General features: G+C 40.0%; 1 protein-coding gene across 2 annotated transcripts in view; it reads right to left on the reverse strand.

The window, feature by feature from the left end:
• Window positions 1–18,496, reverse strand: part of vwa8 (von Willebrand factor A domain containing 8) — a 354,489-nt gene that overhangs the window by 294,500 nt on the left and 41,493 nt on the right. The window lies entirely within an intron of this gene.

Here is an 18,496-nt window from a genome sequence, read left to right on the forward strand (position 1 = left end):
AATCTTCTATATCTACCACAAGTGCAGAAAGGGCCTCAAATTAATAGCTAATCAGAAAAATAATTACTCAATGCAGCACTCCCTCATGACTGCACAGGAGTTCTTGTCTAGATTTTACGCTCAAATTTCTGGATAGGAATTTGAGCTCACAATCTTCTGACTGGGAAGTGTACAAGTTATCATATCCTCTGACACTCTATACTGAAATGCATTGAAATGTTTAAGTGTGAATAACACCACAATCAAGTCTGTATATTCATTGATAAACATATGTTTAGAAGGGCATTTAGTGTGATTAGGCATTCAAAGAATTAAAGAACCCAAGCTTTAGATGGAACCACTGTGTCCTTGCAAGAATTACTTTTTTGATCACTGCTGCAGCCATAGGTCAGCTTATGACTAGAAATGGTACAAAATATGGCAACTGTTTATGAACATCCATGCAGGAAAGGGGCAGCTGGTGAGTGGCAGTACTTTGCTGGAATGGGAGGTGAAATGGACACTTACATAAAGGAATAAATGAGGATAGATTTGAAGAGACGGAACCAGATGAGTGCACGAGGAGAGGGAGAACAGAATCACAGCTTCTACCCAAAATACAAAGGAGTAATAAAGCTTTCAACTGTACTGAAAGTATTGCTTAAATATATTAATTCTTTCATTTCTCGAAGAAAGTCATAACTATTACTAATGAGTTGCTAGCACTGAACAATTGAAAATCGGCTATACAGCACAACCTTTCAAAGGGAATTCAATGCAAGGATATTTTTCTTTGTACTCAACCATAAAATTACAACATGCTACAGTAGGTTTTGTGAACATTTATCGAAATTGTTCTTGAGTCCACTTATCCCATTATGCCACAGACGCTTTCAAATGCTAATCCTTAAATATACTGATATTAAATGTCATGATGATGAAAATTCAGTTTCTGCAAATGTTACGTGGCTCCTTGAAAAGGACAATTTGTTTAATAAACTCTGACTTTTACTACAGAAGTGCTTCTGTGAATTTTCTTTTCAATATCAATCGTAACTTATACTTCATCACAGGCAGTGGAGTTGTCCTCTTGATTTAAACTCATTATTTTTTTCAGTGAGAAACATACTGCTTTGAGGTTTACTTCACAAGAACCACTAGACTACTAATGAGTAAGTTAACAAAACGTAGAAAGTACAGGATGATTCAAAAGACATTTCCCACACTAGTTCTTTAATTTTTTCCAAAACAATCCATCCATTAATTCTTTCTTCATCGGCTGTAAGTCCTCATTGTGCTCAAACCTAGAGGTATTGTCTAAGTAAAACACTCATAAGCAGGCTTTGCTGCCCAACAGTAAAGAGCTACAAGATGGTCACCTGGGGGAGGCAGCTGTAATGTCTCGAAACTAGTTATCAAGAATCCTAGGTTATTATTCTGGGATCATGAGCTAAAATCAATTCTGAGCAAAGGTCACAGGTTAATAAAATGTTAGTTCTACTTTCTTGCCACAGATGCTGCCAGCTATACTGAGTTTCTTCAGCAATATATATTTTTGTTAAAAACACCGAACTGGGGGTAAAATATTTTGGGACAAGCTGAGATTGTGAAAGGTATGATATCAAGGCAAATATTTCCTTCTTTCTTCAAACAAAACTTTTCAGCATATCATCCAAGCTCTTCAAGTTTCTTTGTAACCTCTCAACTCTGATTCAAAAGACTTTTGGCTCATTTTCCACTCCGGGTCTTCAGCCCCAACAAAAATCCAGGCTGACCCTTCAGTGAAGGACAAAGGGAAGGCTGCAGAGTCAGAGGAGCCATCTCCTGGTTGAGGTGTTAAATCAAATATCAGTCTGCCCTCCCACTGAAATAAAAGATCCCAAAACATTTGTTTCGAAGAACAGGGGAGATATCCTTAGTGTCCAGGTCTGAAAGATCATTGACCTGAAACGGTAACTCCATTTCTCTCTCTGAAAATGGTGTTTAACATAGAAAACAGGTGCAGGGAAAGGCCATTCGGCCCTTTGAATCAGCTCAATCAATATAATCATGGTGGATCATGCAATTTTTGTATCCCGCTACTGCTTTCTCTCCATACACCTTGATCCATTTAGCTGCAAAGGGCTATGTCAACCTCCCTCTTGAATATATCTAATGAACTGGCCCCAACAGCTTCCTGTGGTAAAGAATTTAGGTTCACAACACTCTGCGCGAAGAAATTCATCCTCATCTTAGTCCTGATTGGCTTAACCCTGATTTTCAGACTGTGACCCCTACTTCTGGATGTTCCCAGCATTGGGAACATTCTTCCCACATCTAGCCTGTCCAGTCCCATCAGGGATTTTATATGCAATGAGATCCACCGTCATTCTTCTAAATTCCAGCGAATACAAGCCCAGGTGATCCAGTCTTTTTTCATATGTCAGTCTTGCCAACCTGAGAATCAGCACAGTGAACCTTCGCAAGAATGTCCTTTCCTCGACTAGGAGACCAAAACTGCACACAATACTCAAGGGGAGGCCTCACCAGACCTTGTATAACTGCAACGAGACATCCCTACTCCTGTACTCAAATCCTTTCACTATAATGGCCAGCATGCCATTGGCTTTCTTCACCGCCTGCTGGACCGGCACCTGTACCACTATGACACCAAAGTTTCATTGCAACTTTTCCTAAATTGCCACCGTTCAGACAATAATCAGCCTGCTGGTTTTTGCTACCAAAGTAGATAGCCTCACATTTATCCAATTACATTGCATTTGCCAAGTATTTGCCCACTCAGTCAGCCTATTTCAAGTCACCCTCAGCCTTGTCGCATCCTCCTAAAACACTGCCACCCAGCTTAGTGTCATGTCCAAATTTGGAGATTTGCATTCAATTCCTTCGTCTACATTGTTTATATCGTGAACAGCTGGGGTCCCAGCACTGAACCCTGTGGTACTCCATTTGTCATTGCCAGCTGCTCTGAAAAGGCCCCGTTTATTCCTACTCCGTGCTTCCTGTCCACCAACCAGTTCTCTATCCATGTCATTACATTCCTTCCAATATCATGAGCTTTAATTCTGCTTACAAATCTATTGTGTCAGACCCTGTCAAAAGTCTTTTGATAATCCAGATGCACAACATCCACTGACTCACCCTTGCGCATTCTACTGGTCGCATCTTCAAAAATTTCCAGTAGATTTGTCAAGCATGATTTCCTTTTAATGAATCCATGCGGACTAGGACTGATTCCGTCCCGGATTTCCAAATGCTCAGTTATTACACTCTTAATGATTGACTCCAGCAATTTCCCCACCATGATGTCAGGCTAACTAGCCTATAATTAACCAGCTGAATTCTTTCAGCATTTTCTCTTTTTATTTCAAAATTTCTGAATTCAGAGTATTTTGCATTTGGGTCACACTGTTACTTAGATCAGTTTTAACACATTATGCACTCACATCACAACAGTGTGACTACACTTTCAAAAATATTCCATTAGCTGTGAACTGCTTTTAGGTGCTACAAGGTTGTGAAAGGTGTTCTATCAATGTGAGTAGGTAGTTCACCGTAATATACCTAAACTTTTCCCTTTTCTGACTACGCATTTCAGCACCATTTCCAGTTAGCCAACAATCAGGAAGATCAAATCCAACCGTACTTCAGATCAAACCTGGCACATTTCTCCTACTTGTGATCTGAGTGAGCAGGCTTCTCCATCATTGACGGGTAATGTTTCAGAAACAAGCAAAAAAAAAATCCACAGTCAATGAAGAAGAGCCAGCACGATTCACAAAAGGTAGATTGTGTTTGTTCATTTTTTAAATGAAGTAACAGAGAAGATTATATTAAGTGAATGTAGTGACATTTTCTTTATAGATTTTAAGAAAGTGTTTGTCCAAGTACAAAAGGCTGATTAACAAAACTGAGGCTCATACAATCAGACATCAGTTGATTAAAAATTCAGCCAAAGGACAGAAAGCAGGGAGTTTTCAGTAAATGGCTGCTCTCCACACTACAAGATGGTAAAACAGTTGTGTACCCTGAAGGTCAGTGCAGGAACCACTGCTTTTTTGATATTTATATAAGTCTAGGAACATAGGGACAGAAGTAGGCCATTCAGCCACTCAAGCCTGTTCCAACATTCAATGAGATCATGGTTGATCTGTGCCCGAACTCCATGTAAATATCCTTGACCCAAATCCCTTCATACTTTTGCTTCACAAAAATCCACCTATTTCAGATTTAAAATTAACAACTGATCCTGAATCCAAAGACATTTGTGGAAAAGACATCTAAACATCTATTACCCTCAGAAATGCTTCCTAACACTCTCCTGAGCTACCTAGCCCTAAATCTTGGACTATGCCCCTCATTCTAGAATCCCCAACCAGTGGAAATTTTTATCCGTCTGGTCTTTTTCTGTTAGTAGCTTGAAGGCTTTGCTCAGATCACCCCTTAACCTTCTAAATTCAAGGGAAAAACAGATGTAATTTGTGTAATCTCTCCTCATAACTTAACCACTGAAATCCAGTGCCACTCTTGTAAACCAAGGTTTGCGCCCCTCGAAGCACAATATATCATTCCGAAGGTGTGGGGTTGAGATCTGCTCTCAGTACTCCAAGTGGGGTTGAACCAAGGTTTTGTATATCTGTATCACAACTTCCATATTCTTGAACTCCAGACCTCTAGATACAAAGACCAGCATTCCATTAGCTTTCTTGATTATCCTCTGCACCTACTCACAGCATTTTAAAGCTCTATGCACATGAACCCCCAAGTTTCTGTGGGCATCCTTCGCATGTAATTTCATTTCATCTAGAAAAAACCCCAATCTATCCATTTTCTGTCCACAATGGATAACCCCATATTTGCTCACATTAAACTACAGAAAAAGAATAGGCATTTGAGAGATCAAAGGGGCAACCTGTATGTGGAGCCTGAGGATTTTAGTGAAGTATTAAGTGAGGACTCATGTGTGTCAACACAGGAGAAAGACATTGTAGCTGGGGATTTCAGTTGGGATGGTGAGGCTCCAGAATGTGTTAAGATTAATAAGGTGGAGGCATTAGATGTTTTACCAGGCAAAAATCCCAAGGTTTGATGAGATACGCAGCCTGCTAATGGGAGGTGAGAGAGGGGACTGCTGCACCCTTGATGGAGATATTCAATATTTCGCTGGCCACAGGCAAAGTACTAGATGACAGGAGCGAGAAAATCTTGTTATAACTATATAAAATGTTGTTTAGCTACAGACAGAATACTGTGCAGTCTGGTCACCACACTGTCGGAAGGCCATGGCTGCACTGGAGGGGATGCAGAGGACATTCATCAGGATGTTGCCCGAGATGAAAAGCCTCAGCAATGAGAAGAGGCTGAAAAGGCTGGGTTTGATTTCCTTGGAGCAATGGAGGCTGAGGGGAGTATCTGATTTAGCAATACAAAATTGTTAACAAGTGGCACAGACAGAGAAGATCGTGAGAATCTTTTACTCATGACACAAGGGCACACAGGTTTAAGGTGAGGATGAAGTGGACATTAGAGAGACGGATTTTTTTTACCCAGAGGTTGGTAGAAAAATGGAACATATTGCTTGAGAGGGTGGTGCAGGCAGGTATTCTTGCAACATTAGAGAAGCTTCTGAATGAATACTTAAAATGCTGGGACATAGTAGGTTATGGACTAAGTGCAGGTAAGCAAGAAATAGTGGGCCGAATGACCCATTTCTATGCTGTGTGGTTAGCTGACAGTTTTATTCATTCACTTAACACAAAATTAAAATGGGATATTGATAGACTATCATCTACACTGTCTACAATGCCACCTAATACCAGGAACAAATTGAGATATTTGACTTTCTATGCCATCATTAACAAATAATGTGAATAATTGAGGCCCTAACACAAATCTTTGTGGGACACCACTGGTCACATTACGCTAATTTGAGTAGCTGCACATTATCCCTACATTGTCGCTCACATCCAATCAATTTCCCAACCATGTCAGTAATTTGTTACTGCATTTGGGTCTTATATGAATAGATTTTCAAAACAGCAGTTGATAAAGAACATGGGACCTTGAACTTAATATATAGATAAAAGGAGCAAAAATACTGCAAAATTATCCATAATCTTTTCAGGCCACAATTAGAGTACTGTGTCCAAACTTAGTCACCACACTTTAAGAAGAATGTGAGGCGCCTTGAGAAGTTGCTGAAGAAATTTACCAGATTGGTTCCAGGTATTTTAGTTACAAGGTTTGGTTGGAGATACTCAGGTGGCTCTCCTCGGAGCAAAGGCAATTAAAAGGAGACCTGATAGCGGTGCACAAAATAATAAGTTTAGACAAAAAAGTTGTTTGCTCACGGTAGAATGACAACAGGACACAGATTTAAGATTTTGGTCAAGAGATGCACGAAGAACATGAGTCAGAATATTTTTACATTACAAGTGCTTAACTGCGAACAGAGCTATTGAAAACAGAGACAATTAATGATTTCATAAAGGGGCTAAACCTGCAGCATCATGGGCACAGATTAGGGAAAAGATATTGATTGGATTGTTGTCAGGAACCAGCTTAAACACAAAGAGCTGCATGGTCATCTTTCATGCCATAACAACACTCTGACTTTATTTTACTGCTAAGAGTTTTCCTTGAACAGTCATCTGTGTGCACGTGAAGACTGAAGGAAGATGTCAAGTTTTTTTTTAGAAAGGTGAGTAAATGAGAATTTCTCATGGATGAGTTTGCTCGCTGATCTGGAAGGTTCATTTTCAGACGTTTCGTCACCATTCTAGGTGACATCATCAGTGAGCCTCCAGTGAAGCGCTGGTGTTATATCCTGCTTTCTATTTATCTGTTTAGGGTTCCTTGGGTTGGTGATGTCATTTCCTGCATTAGTGATGTCATTTCCTGTTCTTTTTCTCAGAGGGTGGTAGATGGGCTCCAAATCAATGTGTTTGTTGATGGAGTTCCGGTTGGAATGCCATGCTTCCAGGAATTCTCGTGCGAGTCTCTATTTGGCTTTCAATTGGACAAACAGGCAGAAAGCTAGGCACCAGGATACAGGAACATCAATTAGCCACAAAAAGACATGACCCACTATCACTAGTATCCTTACATACAGATGAGGAAGGACACCACTTTGATTAGGACAACACATCCATCCTAGGACAAGCCAAAGAGACATGCACGAGAATTCCTAGAAGCATGGCATTCCAACCAGAACTCCATCAACAAATACATTGATTTGGAGCCCATCTACCGTCCTCTGAGAAAAAGAACAGGAAATGACATCACCAACCCAAGGAACCCTAAACAGATAAATAGAAAGCGGGATATAACACCGACGCTTCACCGGAGGCTCACTGATGATGTTACCTAGAATGGTGACGAAACGTCTGAAAACAAATTTTCCAGCTCAGCGAGCAAACTCACATCCAGAACCTCAACCTGAGCTACAAATCTTCTCAAAACTTGCCAGAATTTCTCATTTTTCTGCATAAATATAATTTTGTCCATTAGATGGAGCTATTGTTTCAATGAGCACCAATCCTTACTTAGATTATGAGAAATGTTAAATGGGAAAAGTGCAGGACTTTAACATGAAAACATATCTCAACTTGGCTCTCTTGTAAAGATATTCTGACAGTTCAAAATGTTTCCCATGTTCCTACACACAAGATTTCCTTATTTTCCTCATCCATAGCAAGAAAACAGAATCCATAGCGAGAAAATATCATCTATGCTCAACCACTGACACGCCAAGTTTGCTGATCTGGTTCAGTGCTGACCATTACAGCTAGGCTCTGTCACCCAAGTTAAAAAGTAAATAAAGCTTCCATTCTCAAATGCTACCTACTGCACCTCTGCAGCTTGCATACAATCTGAACAAAAATGACCTATTGAGCAAGAAATTTCAAGGCTGCTAGCACTAATGGAACAGAACACAGTCATAAATAATATTCTAACAGCCACTTTATTCTTCTTGGTGTTGGCGATCTTAACTATTGAGACAGTAACATGCCACAAATGCTTTTTACCTTTGCCACAAATGCTTTTTACCTTTTACACATCAGAACAAATGCAAGGATACCAAAATTAAAACAATCACAATATTTTATATGATAGGTGAAGAGGGCACTAACTAGTCCATTCTGACTGGCAAGGTATTACAATGGAGAAACAATAGGGGGCTGCAGGCTCCCTAAATTCTGGATTACTCAAAAGCACAAGGTGAAAGAAATATAGAGCATCGAAGGCAGCCGCCATGATAACTCCTCTCCACATCAGATCATTGTTCCACATTGGGTTTGGGAGTGATGCTCTGAGCATTAGAGTGGGCTTGTTGGGTCGAATGGCCTGTTTTCACACTGTCAGGATTCAATGAAAAAGTGTTCCCTGTCCAATGTTTCTGTCTCAGGCTTGCGCAACGCTCCAGCAAAGCTTGACGCTAACTGGAAGGAAAGCATCTCATTTTCCACTTAAGAGTCCCTGCAGCCTTCAGGACTCAATATCGTGTGCAATAATTTAAGAGCCTGATCACCTTCTCCCATTAACTTACTCTGATCCCCACACACAAGACCTTGTCATCACATGGGCTGTTTCTTCAACATTCCTAGTGTCAGCTTGTAATGGTCTCAATAGCAGCTTTTCATTCTCCCAGGCTGACCACAACCCATTCTGCCTAACTGTTGTTCTCTCTTCTAAGTTCCATCTACACCCACCTCCCCCTACCCAATACATAGAAACCTTTTCCGAGCTACAATCAGTTCTGAAGGAGGATTACTGGATCCAAAATGATAACTCTTCTTTCTCTCCATAGGTGCTGAAAGACCAGCTGAACTCTTCCAGCAATTGCTGTTTTTATTTCCTATTTCCAGCATCCACAGTTCTTCATTCCTTTTGCCAGATTATTGTTCTCTGTATATTGCACAAACTCGCATACAGGCCAAACAGTCACCATATTCAGATTTGCAAATGGCCCAGTCTACCTCAAATTACCCTAGATAGGTATTGTATCTCTAAGATTTGAACTGCAGGTTAAACAAAGTCATTTTCCAAACTCAGCTCTAGAAAATGTGTCACTTCCATAAAACTGATAGATTTATTTCAAGCAAAATACAGAAGTGACTAAAGCTGGTCAAGCCATGGTTTAACAGTGGCTCATTAATTTCTGAGACAGAGATTATCAACTCAAATCTCACAACAGAGTCTGGACTATATAATCTAGATTGAGTCTTCGTCACAATCATACTTTTACCAAAACATACAAGGAAACTTATAACGCAGAACTTAAAAAATATTTAAAATATTCACATATATGACAAACTTGGTAGAGGATGGATACAGCCACTGCTGATTTGACTTTTTTTATTTGGTTTGATTTATTGCAGTCATATGTACCTAAGTATAGTGAAAAGCTTTGTTTTGCAAGCAGGACAGGCAGATCATAGGGTGCTTAGATACAGCGAGGCATGTGTGATTACGGACACATAGGAGGTACACAACATAAGATCAACAGAGTACACTCAGCTATCTAATAACAGTGGGGAAGAAGCTGTTCTTGCACCTGTTGGTGCGTGTGTTCAAGCTTCTCAGTCTTCTGCCTGAATGAAGAGGTTAGAAGAGAGCATTAGAGGGGTCAGAGGGGTCTTTGATGATGTTGGCAGCCTTCCCGTGGCAATGAGAAGCATAAATGGTGAGTTATCCTTTGACGAGAACAAAGTAATCAACACATTTTCAGGATAAAGGTTGTGGGTAGTAAAAATCACATGAAACTTTAAAGGACATGGGCTGATACCAGGAGACTTAACAGTTGTAGGGTGAGTGTGGGGTTAGGGGGACATAAGAGGTACATACACTAAAATTGAATAGAGATTGGAATAACTGACTACCAGGCAGAAATATTTGCCCATCTACATTTTAAAGAAATAACAAGATGTACAGCTGGATGAAACACAGCAGGCCAAGCAGCATCAGAGGAGCAGGAAAGCTTATGTTTCGGGACTAGACCCTTCAGAAAATTTTAACATTTTAAAGGCTATTTTATATTCTATTTCCACGCCATTATTTGTGATAGGCTGTCCCAGATCCTCAACTTTACTCAAGACTTTCCAGATGGCGGGCAGCCATCGTAAGCAATGCTTTGTAAGAAGCTTTTAATTGTTAAAAACTACTAAATTGTCATGCTCCCTGCAAAGAAAAAAATCTAAAGCATGAACAAGAAAGTCTCATGTTGGTTCCCTTTCTATGTGGTGACTTTAGGAGATACAAGAAATCCTGTTCATCTTGTTAGATAAGAGAGAACTGTTTTCAGAAGATTTTTTATCAAAACACACCAGCTTGGTTTGCTCCAACTTGCAGGATGAAAAAGTAGTTGCCTTGGAAACATACTTTAGCTTATGGTAATGAGAACTTCTGAAATACAAAGATTCATGCAGGATTAAGTGATTGCTCCAGCCTGTGGTTTGCGGAGAATGAGGGAGCACATCAACACTCTGGATATCGAGACATCATTGATTTCGTGCTCCTTGTCACACAACAGAAAATTCTTTGGTCATGGCCATAAGCTTCTTTGTATCATACATGCCAACAATCATCTTTTTCTTTAATCATTCATAGGGTCTGGATGTTGTTCGCAATACCAGCTTTTATTACCTGTCCCTAATTGCCCAGAAGGTAGTTAAGAGTCAATGGCATTGCTGTGGCTATTCAGATAGTTTACTCCTCAACTTGCTTTCACATTGCTCCTCAGCCTCTCTTAAGCTAATCAAATGTACAAAGCACCCATTTTCAGTCCTCTATATTTAAAATCTCCCATTCCTCCTATCAGACCAGAGAATATCTTCTGTACCTTTCCAGTCATTCCAAATCTTTCTGACATTGGAGAAAGGTGTCAGCTTTGGCTCATTCTCAGCTGTAATGCCAGCATATTCCATACATTATAACATTTGTAAAAGTACCAAGCTTGTCAAGTTGAAAATTACAGCAGGTTCCACTCTGAAGTGCTTCATACATTGCCTAAGAGGGTGGTAGGTGCAGGAACCACCACAACATTTGAGTATTATTTAGACGAACATTTGAAATGCTACTGCATTACACGGCTATAGGCTAAGTGCTAGGAAATGAAATTGGAATAAATAGCCACTTGATGGCCAATATGGACATAATGGAATAAATGGCCTCTTTCCGTGCTGTAATACCCTGTCATTTGATGAGTCTTATAATTGCAATACTTTATGTACACACTGGTCACTTGACATCAGCCACACAGGCACATAATCTGAGTTGACACTTCATTGTACTGTTGAGTGAATTGCAGGTGTTGCCTTTAAGCTGAGACATGAATCAGAGATCATGCATCCTTGGAGATGGAAGTAATTGATCTCAGGTATTCAACCTTCAGCTAATGTCACCAGAAGCACATTAGCTGGTCTTTTGTTTGACTGATTGTTGGATGATACCATATGCAAATTATGCATTCTGTAGGCTACACCACGAAATGGACTTAATTGGCTTTGTGGTATCCACAGATCATGAAATGTGCACTATATAATTACAAAATTCTTCTTTTATAGTGGTAGCATTATTAACATTTTCAGGTATAAATTAATATTCTCAAGCAGCTGAGTATCTATATCCATCGAGTGTGTGGCTTTCTTGGTAAGTCTTTAACATGTCACTAAATACAATAATAATGATATTTAATTGGGCAGCCAAGCTTTTTAAAAATGATTCAATGTCACTTAAAAATACTACCTCCACAGCACCAAAGCACAGACTTGTGCTCAAATTGCCTGGTATTTTATTCACCCATTAATTACTTCTGCTTGAAATAAATAAAGTGTAAGCACTGAGCCAATTGAGCTATTAAACGAGTCTTTACTATTCTCTCAGGCACAGTCCTGCAGTCATGAGTGGTCCTGCACATATCCAAATATCTAATAATTCAACAGAACAATGCAAAACAATAATTATAAATGGTTTTTTCAAACTGTAGAGTGCTTTTCATAACCACCAGACAGCTCAAAATGCTTTATTGCACCTCTGAAGCACTGCCATCCTTACGTGGTCTAACCACTGATCCATTATGGTACCATGTCATATCTCAAGTTATGGAAGACTGAGTTCCAACAATGCTCCTTTTCAAATTGTGTTGCTGTGCACAATGCTTTCATAAAATTGTTTCAGTGTGGAAGCTGCTATTTGGTCCATCAAGTCCACACCGACTCTCTTAAAAGCATCCTCCCCAGACCTACCTCCTACCCTATCCCTGTGAACATACATTTCCAATGGCAAATCCGCCTAACCGTCACATTCCTGGACACCATTGGCAATTTAGCACGGCCATTCCACCTAACCTGCGTAAACTTTGTATTGTGGGATGAAACCAGAGTTCCTAGAGGAAACGCACACAGACATGGGGAGAATGTGCAAATTCCACAGAGGCAGTAGCCTAAGGGTGAAATTGATCCAGGGTCCCTGGCACTGTGAGGCAACAGCGCTAACCATTGAGCCAGCATGTCACCCCTAAATTTAAATTTAGTGTACAGTCTCTTTCAATTTTTACCAAATGCTCAGTGCTCAAACTTAAGCACTGTATTTCAGGCTGATCAGTAGTTACACATAACTTAGTGGGAACATCAGTACTACAAGGCTGTGTTTTTTTGTTCTAAACCAGCAGAATTCCTTGAATTGACAGGCAAGGCTAGTCGGGATTTTGAGATGATTGCTCCAACTCTCCTATGTCAAAGTGAATCGCCATCACTCCTTGGAATTAGATCAAAGTACCTTCATTGATATTCTATCACTTGAAACACTAGGTGCATGTGCTCAGTATCCTCACCCATCACATGAATGGCAATTTCTTCGATAAAGACATAGTTTAAATTGAAAGTGTGTATTAATGTTAATGTTTTGGCATTAACAGAGTCAAAATATCAAACTCTGTGCTGGTAGGGTTATAGAGCCAAATTGTAGTCTGGAAGTGGGATGCAATAAACAATCATAATACAACAGATACAATTTATTTTAACTTTACAAAAAAAGGGTTAAGGTTGCCAAAACGGTCTACCAATAAGGTCAGAGAAAGTGGGCTGACAGCACAAGTGGCACAATGGATTGTTCAATGGATGTTTCAAGTCTGAAAGCACAGAGTGGGTGTAAAGAGGAGTCATTTGGAGTTGCAAAAAGTAGGAAATGCTGTTTCCACAAGGAACAGTGATTCCAGAGACTTTTTCATCAGAACTCAGCCAAAGAGTCACCAGACTCAAAACGTTGCCACTGCTTCTTCCCCACAGATGCTGCCAGACTTTGAGTTTTGCCAGCAATTTCTGTTTTGTTTCAGATCTCCAGCATCCACAGTTCTTTGTTTTGCTTTTCACAAATTATATTTATGTTTTGGATTTTGGAATCAAAAGTACAATTTTTTTTTGGGGGGGAGGGGTGTTTGTGGTTGAGTTGGAGCTAAAGGTTTTCATTACCAAGGAGAACTATAACAAATTACAGGACCGTGTTCAGAGACATACGGAAAGGATAAACAATTGATAAATAAAGTCCAAGTAAGCAAAATGTCAGGCAATATAAACTGGTGGAAAAAAAAACACTTATTACTTGGAAGGTGCAAGTCTAGGTGAGGTAGAGGAACAGTGGTATCTCACAATATAAATATGTCAATCACTAAAATATTCTTCCACAGGTTATCAAAACTGTAATAAAAAAGCAAACTTAGTACAAGGCTTTATAAAGAAACATTTTGCTGAACACATTTTGAATAGCAGTTAAACAATACTTATATAAATCTATGTGCCGATCTGTTGCTATATTATGAAATAATAGATAGAGGAACTGGAGAGGATGCGGGGAAGATATAAGAGGATGATATTCGGAATGTGAGGATATGCATATCAGGGCAAGATGAACAGCTGGGCCTCTCTTCTCTTTAAGGGCTGAGGAGTGACCCAGTCAAGGTCTTGAAATTATGGTCTAAGTTTGGAAACCTTTTTATGCGCTTCTTAAAGCAGCATACGTAAAATGGCATTTTACACGTAGCTTCAGCTCATGCAGGCAAAATTTGTCATGAATGAAGAATTACCAGAAGTCTGAAAAATTATTTTTTTAAAAAATGTATTTAAAGATCACGCAGCACCAGAGCGTGGATGCAAAATCAGAATTTTTGACAGCAACATATGACTGAGATACAACTGATTATTTTTGGTCCAAAACACAAAAACTCTGCCTTTAAAGGCTGCAAATGAGAGTGCACAGAAAATGTGTCAACCATGCAATTACCATTACCTAGAAAAATATATTTTAAAAACTACCAATTAATTCCTCACAGATGATCTCATATTTACATGGAGGCAGTAACTGCTTGCCCATCTGAAGGTAGAAATATAATTACCGCATTTTACAGAAAAGGTTGCCCTTTATATCAAGAACGTAGTAATTATTATCTGAGTCATACTGAGCTCAAACTCTCACTCTTGACAACTCGAGGAAACTGAGCAAATTGCAACTTACATAATGACACAATCACATTTTGTTCTTCTAGTTTCAGTATTTTCAATTTATAATAAGCTCACATGGTCATTAAGAAATATTTACTAATTTGCTCTATTTTACTCAATCAAAATCAATTGCAGTTGTTTTCTATAAATTTAACTATCTGTGCAGGAGTAACTATTTCCATTTATTCATCTATTTACAGCTTCTATAATCTGTCTTTGCATAATGAATGTACTGTGATGAATTATCCATTTGTTGTACTGAGCAAGCCAGCAATCCATGCCTGGTAACATTTATTTAACAGAGTTGCTCCGTGGTAACATTCAATTCTGCCCAACAATGGAAGAGGCTTTTTGTAAGCTTTTCAATCAGCTAGTCAGGCCTTTTTGAGGATTACAGAAGAGGAGTTCAATGGCTGCAGACGGTTGTCAATGAACACAGATGTGTCAGTTTTCACTTTACAAATATTGAAGTTGTGGTATTGTTGGGAAGGCAGCTGGTCTATACAGACTTTGCATGGAAGATTCAGTGGGGAGTTAACTACAGCTGGATTGCACTGGACTCAGAGAGGGGGCAGGCAAGAGTTCGAGACAGAACTCAGAAAACATTCTGTAGAACTCGGAAAGTTGCAGAATTTGTGCTGGGGAAGCCATGAGGGGTTGCAGGAAGCAGCATGCAATCATTAATACTTCAGTGCAATGTATAGAGTGGAATTTGAAAAGCCCATACTCGTACCAGCTTGATGCAGATGAGGAAGATTGGAGCTCACAGAAATATTTCGGACAGTACTGACTCAGTGAAGCTAGCTGACAGTAGAAAACGCTATACCTTTAATCAAGTGCAGGAATGGAGCTTTTGGATTAAAGCGAAGTTGTACAAGGAGTGAACAAGGAATGTACCATGGACTGCCACCATGTAGCCGTCAGGGCTCAATATCAAGTCCAATCATTTTAAGGGCCTGAACACCACCTTTCATGTCCAAACCCAAACCCAAACCCAAACCCCAAACCCCAAACCCCAAACCCCAACCCCCACCCCCGACCCCCCACCCCCCTCTCCCCTCCCACACCCCCGACCCCCCACCCCCCTCTCCCCTCCCACACCCCAACATCCCACTCCCTCCAACTCTCCAGGCCTTGTTACCACTTGGGTTGGTTTGACCACAGCCAACACATTTCATCCACTAATGATCCCCATTCGCAGCTTTTCCATTCCCCAGCTTACTATTATCCATTTCTTTCTCTGTCAATTGCTGATCTCACTCTCTTGGCTCCATCGCCGCTTGTCATTTATTGCTTCCTTATCCCCAGCCACGGCCTCTTTCTTCAGCATATATACCAACCTTTTCCAATGAAATATCAGTTCTGAAAAAGGGTCATTTCACCCAAAATGTTGACTCTGCTTCCACTCCAGAGATGCTGCCAGGCCTGTGGCATTCCTCCAGCAATTTCTATTTTTGTTTCTGACTTCCAACTTCCACATTTTTTTGTTTTTTAGTCTAAAAATAAATTACTAGCTCCTGATCAGATTGCAACGTAAATGTAGCAGTCTGGCCTGGGATCATAACAATACCCTCCATTCCACAATTATACTGGATCTTGTGTGCACTTCAAAGAAGTAGTGATATTACCAAAGGCAAGGAATTCCACATGCAGGATACAATTGGAATTAATATTTTTCAGTACAGCTTCAAATGCCTACTTTTGGTGCATCAGGGAACAAGGTTCCCATCTGACTGCCTTTAATGAGGAGATGAACTCCCTGCAAGAGTTCACTTCCACAGGAGCTGGAGTATTGAGGTCAAAAGACCCACTGTTCTCATGTAAGCCTCAAACTTAGGTGCTCCACGACTGCAGAAGATCATGAAAGGGGAATCAGATCTTTTCTTCATCTGATAGACACACATGTGCATCTACAGCAAAATTATACAGGCAGCACAGTGGCACAGTGACATGGATTAGATTCCAGCCTTAACTGACTGCCTATGTTGAGTTTGCATGTTCTCCCTGTGTCTGCACGGGTTTCCACCAGGTGCTCTGGTTTCCTCCCACAGTCCAAAGATATTTACATGAGGTGAACTGGCCATGCTAAATTGCTCCTTAGTATCTAGGGATATGAAGGCTAGGTAGATTAGCCATGGTAAATGCTGGGTTACGGGGATAGGGTGGGAGGTAGGGCTGGGTGGGATGCTTTGAGGGTCGCTGGAGACTAGATGGGCTGAATGACCTCTATCTGTACTGTAGGGATTTTGAGTCAGAACTCTCCAGCACTTACAGCACTGGAATTCCATTGGAAACACATTACCATGAACTTACCGAACTGTGAAGCAGGGTCAGGTAGTTCAAAGACATACTAGTGCTCTTAAATTTTATGATCTCACATTCTTAAAATGCTATACAAATTTGTTACTTCTGTCATTGCATACTGAGTCTTTGGCAGGCAGGAGAGAATACCCCAAAGAACAGACATTTGTTCCTGCAACTGCCAATGTAAGTCCCACGAGTCTGTTGTCTCCCTGGTGCCAGTGTCAAGAAGGTCCTGCGACATAGGAAGGGAAAGGGTTGAGATCCTGATGCTAAAGTTTGAAAAAGAAGCAAATGGGGATGAACAAGGTTAGGCAGAAGCAGTTTTCTGTAATAGGAGGAGTGATCTGTAATAGCAGTAATAATGTAATGTGTGGAGAAATCAGAGCTTTTGGGAGAGAGTAAAATTCGAGAAGTTTAACTTATTGAATCAGCAATTCTGGCTGCAGAAATTACAAGTTCTGGCTTTCTAGAGAGAGGAACTTTCATATTCTTGGTATGTCACAATCTAACAAGTGTGTCTTTTCTTCTAATATAAGTCAACTATAATCAAAGAATCCAGGTGCTTTGTTATGGAATAGACAAATTCCTCTTCAAATAGATCAAGGAGATAACATAGACGCTAACTTTTACCTTATTTAAAGACAAATGTAAGGTGCTGTGCTCCACATGTAATTCTACCAGTTACTCTACTTGGCTTTAAGCAAAACACACTTTGCTCTTACCCTATAGATAATATGCAAACAAAAGAAAGAAGAGTTGGTATACCTTTAAATCTATTGGAAAATTGAACAGAGTAACAGATTATTTAACTCAACAGCAACATTCCAAAATAGCAACACACACTTGGCAAAGGCAAAAATCAGTAAAACAAGTACCCCACATGCAATTCTGGCAGCAGAGAGAGAACCCAAGCTTTTGGTTGTCGCAGAAAGAGCTGGAGAGAGCAGTTTCCACAACCAGCTTCAAAACCCCAACAACTACTGAAAGCTAAATTAAAACCCTGGTTCTGTGGGAGCCTAACTCCACCCATTCATTCTCTTTCTATTGTTTCAATTTTTAAAAAATCCAAGGCTTCACATGCCATTAACTTTATTGGCTTAGAAGAGACAGCTCAGCACCTAAAGCTCAAAATCACACTTCAAAATAAAAGGTACAAAGTACACCTCTTAAAGCCACATAACATCACAGCTTGAACATTTTGTCCTCACAGGTTCATGCTATTTTCCCAAAATATCCTCATGAGCTTCCCATTTGTAAACACATGAACATCTTACTGGTAGATATTATGCTCCTTTACAAATAACATATTATCTTCACTTTCTCTGGTATCTGTACAGCTAAAGAATGAGAAGGTGCTAAATACTTAAGGCACCTGTATAGAACTTTAGTTGGACCACATTTGGAATACTACATATAGAGCTGGCTTACCAGGATGTTGCCTGGTTTGGAGGGTACTGGCTGTGAGGACAGACTGAACAAATTTGGTTTGTTTTTACTTGTTTTTACATTGAAAGAAGAGCAGAGCCCTAGCAAAAGTTTATACAATTACGAGGCACATGGATAGAATAGGTAGTTGGAGTCCTTTTCCCGGAGTAGAAATGTCAATTAGTAGGGGACGTAGGTTTGAGGTAAAAGGGGGAAAGTTTAAAGCCCACGTTAAAGACAAGTCTTTTTTTGACACAAGAGGGTAATAAGTGCCTGGAATGCACTGTCAGTGGGTG

This window comes from Stegostoma tigrinum, chromosome 12 (genome assembly GCF_030684315.1).
Source record: "Stegostoma tigrinum isolate sSteTig4 chromosome 12, sSteTig4.hap1, whole genome shotgun sequence".
Taxonomy (NCBI): domain Eukaryota; kingdom Metazoa; phylum Chordata; class Chondrichthyes; order Orectolobiformes; family Stegostomatidae; genus Stegostoma; species Stegostoma tigrinum.